The following is a 7,500-nucleotide window of genomic DNA, read 5'->3' as shown; positions in this document are numbered from 1 at the left end:
AAAACTGGAGCTGACGCTACCGCTGTCTTCAGCTTCTCAAAAGCTTGCTCGCAGTCAACTGTCCATTCCCATCTCCGATCCTTCTTGAGAAGATCTGAGAGAGGAGTTGTCTTCTTGCTATATCCCTCAATGAACCGTCTATAGTAGTTTGCAAGCCCCAAAAATGACCTCAATTCCGGGACTGATTTTGGTGCTGTCCATTCAACGATGGCTTGGATCTTCCGTGGATCCATCTTCACCTGTCCTTCTCCAATTACATGGCCTAAGAACATAATTTCAGATTTTGCAAACTCACATTTTTCCTTCTTTACATACAGTTCATGTTCTCTCAATCTACCTAAGACTTTGGAAAGATGAGTTACATGTTCTTCAATTCCTCTACTATAGATTACAATGTCATCTAAGTAGACTACAACAAAATTGTCTAAGAAATCATATAACACATCATTCATTAAATTGCAAAACGTTGCTGGAGCATTTGTTAGGCCAAACGGCATAACTAGAAACTCGTACGAGCCATACCTCGTCACACAAGTAGTCTTATGCTCATCTCCGTCAGCAACTCTCACTTGCCAATACCCCGATCGCAAGTCCAACTTCGTAAAGATCGAAGCGCCACACAATCTGTCCATCAAATCCTGAATCAAAGGAACAGGATATTTGTTTTTGATTGTTACCTTGTTTAGTGCTCGATAGTCCACACACATGCGAAGGCTCCCATCCGCCTTCTTTTGGAACAAAACCGGAGCACCATATGGAGCCTTGGAAGGCCGGACAAACCCTGAGTCAATCAGCTCTTCCAATTGTTTCCTCAATTCGGCCAATTCTTTTGGCGACATTCGGTAGGGAGCTTGAGATGGTGGCTTTGCCCCTGGCACCAGCTCAATTCGATGGTCGATGGCCCTCCTAGGCGGGAGTTTCTTTGGCAGCTGAGGCGGCATCACCTCTTCGAATTGCTGCAGCACGCTAGCAATCTCTTTTGGCACCTCCTCACAATAGTCGGCTTTCTCCTCCACTATTGTTGCTAGAAACACTTCCCCTCCTTTCCGCAATGCCTTCTCAATAGCAATTGCCGATATCAAGCTCTTCTTTCCTTTCACAACGTTCGCAATTGCGACGTTTATACATGGGATGAAGCATGGGCATCCCTCACTCGCAACCATGATTCCATTGAGATATGGCATTAATACAATCTTGGCTTTCCGTAAGAAATCAAGGCCAAGAATAATGTCGTAATCGTCAAGAGTTACGACCAACACATCTTGCTTACCTCTCCACCGATCCAGCACTATCGGCACATCGTAAGACATCCCAGCAATCCTTTGCGCCTTCGAGTTTACTGCCTTCATGGATGTCTGGCTATCACTCAGCCGCAAGCCAAGTTCCTTCACCAGCCGATCTGCCACAAACGTGTGGGTTGCGCCTGAATCCAGCATAGCATTTATGTCTTTGCCATTTATCCCGATCTTCACATACATCAGGTTGTCCGAAGCCCCTGGCTTCCCTTTTCTCAATGTATCAATTCTCGCCAAGTCTTTCTCAACATGGCAGGTTTCGGCAGCCGCATCCCCTGATTCAGCTACCAGGCAGTTCAACACACGCATAGGATTGACGCGCGTGACTACCCCTTCCCCTTCATCATCGCTATTCCCAGCCCGAATAGCATTCAACTTCTCCCTCTTTGGGCATTCCCTTGCAAAGTGAGGACCATCACAAATGAAGCATGTAAGGTTTGGTTTAGTACCATTACCTGGTGTGCTCGTAAATTTTGACTTGCCTTTCTCCGCGGCAGTAGCCTTTCCAGCACCCCCACCAAACTTCTTCTTTGGCCTTTCCTCCTTGCTCTTCCCCTTGAAGGAGGCTGATTTATGGCTCTCTCTCATAGGAGCCTTATAGTCCACCAAGTTGTCCGCGGCAGCAATCGCAGAAGACAGATCCTTCACATTCTGTCATCGTAGTTCCGCTTGCGCCCAAGGTTGTAATCCGGACATAAAATTGAACAACCTGTCCTCCTCGGACATATTCTCGATGTCGAGAATTAAAGAACTGAAAGACTTCACATAATCACGAACTGACCTGTCTTGTTTGAGTCTTTTCAATTCGTCTCGTGCAATCCACGATGTGTTGTTCGGGAGGAACTGCTCCTTCAGCTCCTTCTTGAGACGCTCCCATGTCTCAATCTTTGGACGTCCCGCACTTAGATCGTCTTTGGTTCTCGTCCTCCACCAAAGCTTTGCGTCACCCGTGAGATACATCACGGTGAGATCAACTTGTTCTGCTGCGCCTATCCTCGCAACACTGAAGTATTGCTCCATGTCCCATAAGAAATTTTCCAGCTCTTTGGAACTTCTTGCTCCACCAAAACATTTTGGTTCGGGCAACTTAGGCTTAGAAGAACTTACCCCAAGAGGAGTGTTTGTGACTGCCCTCTTTAGAACAGCAATCATCTCTTCGGCAGCAGCCAATCGCTCACTCGATTCTGCCGCAAGCGAGATGTACAAGCTCTCAGCCCGTTCAGCGCTTTCCATAGCTTCCTTCAAGCGCTCCATTATAGAGCGATCTTCCTCTTCCTCGTCTGGCCCTATCAAAGTCTCCAGACGTGTAATCCGTTCCCGAATGGCTTCCATGGCTTCGGGTTGCACGTTATTGAATCAACCGTGCTCTGATACCAATTGTCACGGGGTTAATTTTTCGCAACTAAACTTAACCCAATGCGGCAGTCTAGTCCCAACTAGACTCAGCCTTGCCTCACCCTTTCACTCGTGTTTTCCTACGACTATGTGTTTCGCTCACTCAAGGAGGTTCTCACACTCGCCTCGTCGTAGACAACAAGTAAACACAAGCAACACAAGCACACTAGAGTTTTACAAGAATCCCTCTCAACCTTTATTTATCTCGTCAACAAAGGAATACACAAAAATGGTGTGTGCTATGCACAAATCGCATGCTACACAGCAGAGGCTTGGCAGCCTATTTATAGCCAAATGTGAGATTCCATCCTCACCCATAATCCCCTAATTTCGGGGCATAGTGGAGCATTATCTCCCCCATGATCACCCTTTACATGGACTAGTGGAGCACTACCTTCCCCATTATCCTTAGTGGGTTGGTGAAGCACTTTGTCTTCCATTATCTGGCCCCTCCACCCATGATTCTGCCTGCCCTCATAGCAGCCCCAATTGACTGCCTTGCTGTGTCAGCTGCTGACTTAGAAAGTCCATTGTCTAAGCCCCACGTCCATGCCAAGTTGCCAGCTCAAAGACTTGCACAGACCCTTGCACGCTGCCTGCCGAATTCGTTTCTGCCGCAGTCCATCGCTGCCGAATTCTAGGCAATGTGCCTTCGTTGGCGCGCCCCGCGCCTAGATCTCTAACAGTAGGCCTCTATCCTACCATCGAAAGTTGATAGGGCAGAAATTTGAATGATGCGTCGCCAGCACGAAGGCCGTGCGATCCGTCGAGTTATCATGAATCATCAGAGCAACGGGCAGAGCCCGCGTCGACCTTTTATCTAATAAATGCGTCCCTTCCAGAAGTCGGGGTTTGTTGCACGTATTAGCTCTAGAATTACTACGGTTATCCGAGTAGCAAATACCATCAAACAAACTATAACTGATTTAATGAGCCATTCGCAGTTTCACAGTCTGAATTAGTTCATACTTACACATGCATGGCTTAATCTTTGAGACAAGCATATGACTACTGGCAGGATCAACCAGGTAGCATTCCTTGGCGACACCACGACCCGCACGATCCCCGACGCCGATGAGACGAGGGGACGAGACGGGCGAGGAAGTCGTTCTTATCGGGCACGAGCGGCTCGAGATGGGCGGTCGCAGGGGCGGAGGCCCCCGCGCCGGCATCGCATTCTGCATCCGAAAGCACGAGCGATCGCGCGCGGGCCAGTTCGGCGGGAGTCCGCTCGACTGGAACACGGGCGCCGCTGCTAGGCTCGCCCCGCGCCCCCGGGGAGGCGCGCGGCGGAGAGGGACAGCTTCACATTCGAGTTCCACCGAAGTGGGTACGCAGCACAGGAACCCCGCCTCGCCGCAAGGCACCCAGGGGGCCCTGGGCCGAGAGTGATGGGGGCAGCAGGCCGACAGTTCGGTGCACCAGCACGGAGCCTGCCGACACGGACAGCCCGATTACCGCTCATGCGACTCTGCGTACACGCGACAACAATCCCGACGAGCGAACCACGGCCACGAGAGCAAGTGGAAACACCCGAGCGAGATCGTGCCCGCACCGCTGGACGCGAAGGATCTCGAAGGGACAAGCAACAAGGCGGACGCGAAGGATCTCGAAGGGACAAGCGACAGGCCGCGGGGGGAAACGACGGGGACAATCATGCGGGGGGCTGTCTGCCCCGGCTCGGAAGACGGAGGCCAGGCCTCGGCAGCAGGGGCGTCACGCCACGAGGTCGGGGATTGCGAGGAGAGCCAACGCATGGGCGCGCGCACGGCAATTTAATGCCACGCCCACGCCAGCGTAGAGCTCTCCTCGCAATCCCCGAGCTCGGCGGTCCGCCCCAGCCGCGTCGGCCAGGCCTCCAACTTGCGAGCACGGGCAGCGGCCACCGCAGCCGGACGCGAAGGATCTCGAAGGGACAAGGGACAGGCCGCGGGGGGAAACGACGGGGACAATCATGCGGGGGGCTGTCAGCCCCGGCTCGGAAGACGGAGGCCAGGCCTCGGCAGCGGGCACATCACGCCACGAGGTCGGGGATTGCAAGGAGAGCCAACGCATGGGCGCGCGCACGGCAATTTAATGCCACGCCCACGCCAGCGTAGAGCTCTCCTCGCAATCCCCAAGCTCGGCGGTCCGCACCAGCCACGTCAGCCAGGCCTCCGACTTGCGAGCAGGGGCAGCGGCCACCGCCGCCGTGACGTCGCGGCAAGCAGACGGCCGCGCAGCAGCTGCCAGCACCTTGGCACGAGCACGGCAAATGAATGCCACGCCCACGCCGCGGATAAGCAGCCCCAACGCGCCCGACGGCTTGGAGCGGGTCCCGAAGACGGTGGCCGGAATCGGGTCGTCGCCGGCCGGAAAACGGGTCATCGATGCCGGCAATACTTCGGGCCATGAGGCCCCCCACTTTAGTCCGAGTGTAGCAGCAGCCCTCATATCCCCCGCGGCAGGCCTATGGGCGCCAGGCCAGCGCGCCCCAGGGCCAGTCAGGGGGCACCCCCCTAAAGAGCAATAAGTGTTATTTCAGCTATGGCAGGGGTAGACACTACTAGGTCCCAGCTGTCACCCCCCCTCTAAAAAATTCATTTCTTGGTATTTTGAGCTGAAATTTTGCACAGAGGTTGGCAAAAATCCAATCCAACTTTATTAATTTTTCCAGATTTTTTCGAGGTCGGGAAGTATTTTTTTTTATTTTCCTACGATTAAAAATCGAGGAAATCCGAAAAAATAGGAACCGGCCCGGAATGACCCCAAATTCAGTGGGCAGCCTCATAAAAATATGGCTGATTTTACTGGATTGATTTCATGTGGAAAGCACGACGTTTTGTTGTAGGAATGCGGGAACCCCGGCAGCTCGCCTGCCGCGGCCAGCGACGTCGGGCTGGCCCCTGCAGCGCCTAGCCTCTCCCCCGCAGGGGGCAGGCCAGAACGCGGGGGGCCAGGGCCCGAAGGCAGCCCCCCCGCGGGCGAGAGAGCAAGCCAGCAGGGGCTGTCGCCTGCCGCGGCCAGCGACGTCGGGCTGGCCCCTGCAGCGCCTAGCCTCTCCCCCGCAGGGGGCAGGCCAGAACGCAGGGGGCCAGGGCCCGAAGGCAGCGCGGGATGGAGAGCAAGCCAGCAGGGGCAGCCCCTGTTTTCGTCAGCCTAGCATGGCTGCGGGGGCTGCGGGACGTCACGCGCGCGCGCCCAAGCGCCCAAGTGCCCAAGGGCCCCCAAGGGCCCCAGGCCCTCAGGCCCCAGCGCGGGCGGGCGGGCGCGCGCGCGCGCGTGGTATTTTTGGGCAAAAGGTCGTCGCCGGCCGGAAAACGGGTCGTCGCCGGCCGGAAAACGGGTCGTCGCCGGCCGGAAAACGGGTCGTCGATGCCGGCGAAACTTCGGGCCATGAGGCCCCCCACTTTAGTCCGAGTGTAGCAGCAGCCCTCATATCCCCCGCGGCAGGCCTATGGGCGCCAGGCCAGCGCGCCCCAGGGCCAGTCAGGGGGCACCCCCCTAAAGAGTAATAAGTGTTATTTCAGCTATGGCAGGGGTAGACACTACTAGGTCCCAGCTGTCACCCCCCCTCTAAAAAATTCATTTCTTGGTATTTTGAGCTGAAATTTTGCACAGAGGCTGGAAAAAATCCAATCCAACTTTATTAATTTTTCCAGAATTTTTCACTGCCCGCTGCCCAAGTCCGCACTCGCATCAGCCCGCCGCGCCAACAAGCCAACGCTGCCGAAGCAGACACTGCTGCCGAATCTGCCGACACTGTCCCGCGGGCTGCCACTGCCCCAGTGTCTAAGCCTGCGGTCTTTCTCGTCGAGCCGTGGACTGTCCAGCCCGTCCAGACTCATCGCCAGCACCTGCTGCCGATTCTGCCGATTTCGCCGGCGCTGCCGATTCCACCACTGCCCCCACCGTGTCTAAACCAGCGCTGTTTCGTCAGCGTGTCCCCTGGACGAATTTTCCTGCCTGGCCTGGACAGTCCATCGTCCAGCCCATGTTCGTCGAAAAATCTGCGCTGCCGCTTCTCCCCGACGAACCTGCAGCTGCGCAAATATGCGCTGCCGATCCCCCCCTGTTGGCATGGCTGCCGCTGCCCCAATAATGTCCGGACCAACAGTCTTTTTTGTCAAGCCTTGGACTATCCAGTCTGTCCAGACTCACCGTCAGCCGATTCTGTCGACTTTGCCGATTTTGTCGGCGCTGCCGATTCCAACACTGCCCCCCGTGTCCAAACCAGCATTGTTTCGTCAGCTCTTCCCCTGACGATTTTAACCCTGTAACAGTAGGCCTCCAATCCCGCCAACGGGAGCCAAGTTGATAGTGAAGAGAATTCAATGACGCGCCGGGTCATCGCACCCGGCAGCCTCGGGAAAACTCTTGCTTTCACGGTCTTCGCCGCCCCTCACCACCATGGCAGGCCTCTAATCCCCACCATCCGCAGTTGCATCCGACAGGGCAGAGATTTGAATGACGCGTCGCGGGCCCGAAAACGGGTCATCTCACCCGGCCATTAATTGGAGCGTTTTTGCCTGGGCGAGGATGGGGAGATGGATCTCTTCTTCCGAAAAAGCAAACAATACATCGGGAGTTATGATGATAGGGCATGGAATTGAATGACTCGTCGCGGGCCGCCGGGTCATCTCACCCGGCCATCCCGAGGAGCGTTTTTCCCGGCAGCCTCGGGAAAACTCTTGCTTTCACTGCCCGCTGCCCAAGTCCCCACTCGCATCAGCCCACCGCGCCAACAAGCCAACGCTGCTGAAGCAGACACTGCTGCCGAATCTGCCGATTCCAACAGTCTTTCTCGTCGAGCCGTGGACTGTCCAGACTC

The 7,500-nt window shown here is 55.3% G+C and overlaps 2 long non-coding RNA genes across 2 annotated transcripts in view; one reads left to right on the top strand and one right to left on the bottom strand.

The window, feature by feature from the left end:
- LOC127905655 (uncharacterized) overlaps positions 1–3,721 on the top strand; it is a 7,192-nt gene extending 3,471 nt beyond the window's left edge. Inside the window, exon 2 of the long non-coding RNA XR_008059880.1 lies at positions 3,380–3,721. This is a non-coding gene — a long non-coding RNA (uncharacterized LOC127905655). The remainder of the gene's footprint in view (positions 1–3,379) is intronic.
- A 2,695-nt stretch (positions 3,722–6,416) lies between these two features.
- Positions 6,417–6,736, bottom strand: LOC127905657 (uncharacterized). The gene is made up of 2 exons (XR_008059882.1): positions 6,593–6,736; positions 6,417–6,467 (listed from the first exon to the last, which is right to left on the bottom strand). It is a non-coding gene; the product is annotated as an uncharacterized LOC127905657 (long non-coding RNA).
- Positions 6,737–7,500: the final 764 nt, after the last annotated feature.

The sequence above is a fragment of the Populus trichocarpa genome, chromosome 8 (genome assembly GCF_000002775.5).
Source record: "Populus trichocarpa isolate Nisqually-1 chromosome 8, P.trichocarpa_v4.1, whole genome shotgun sequence".
In the NCBI taxonomy this organism is placed as follows: domain Eukaryota; kingdom Viridiplantae; phylum Streptophyta; class Magnoliopsida; order Malpighiales; family Salicaceae; genus Populus; species Populus trichocarpa.
Note: the sequence above shows the minus strand (reverse complement) of the source record. Positions and strands in the feature narration are given on the sequence as shown.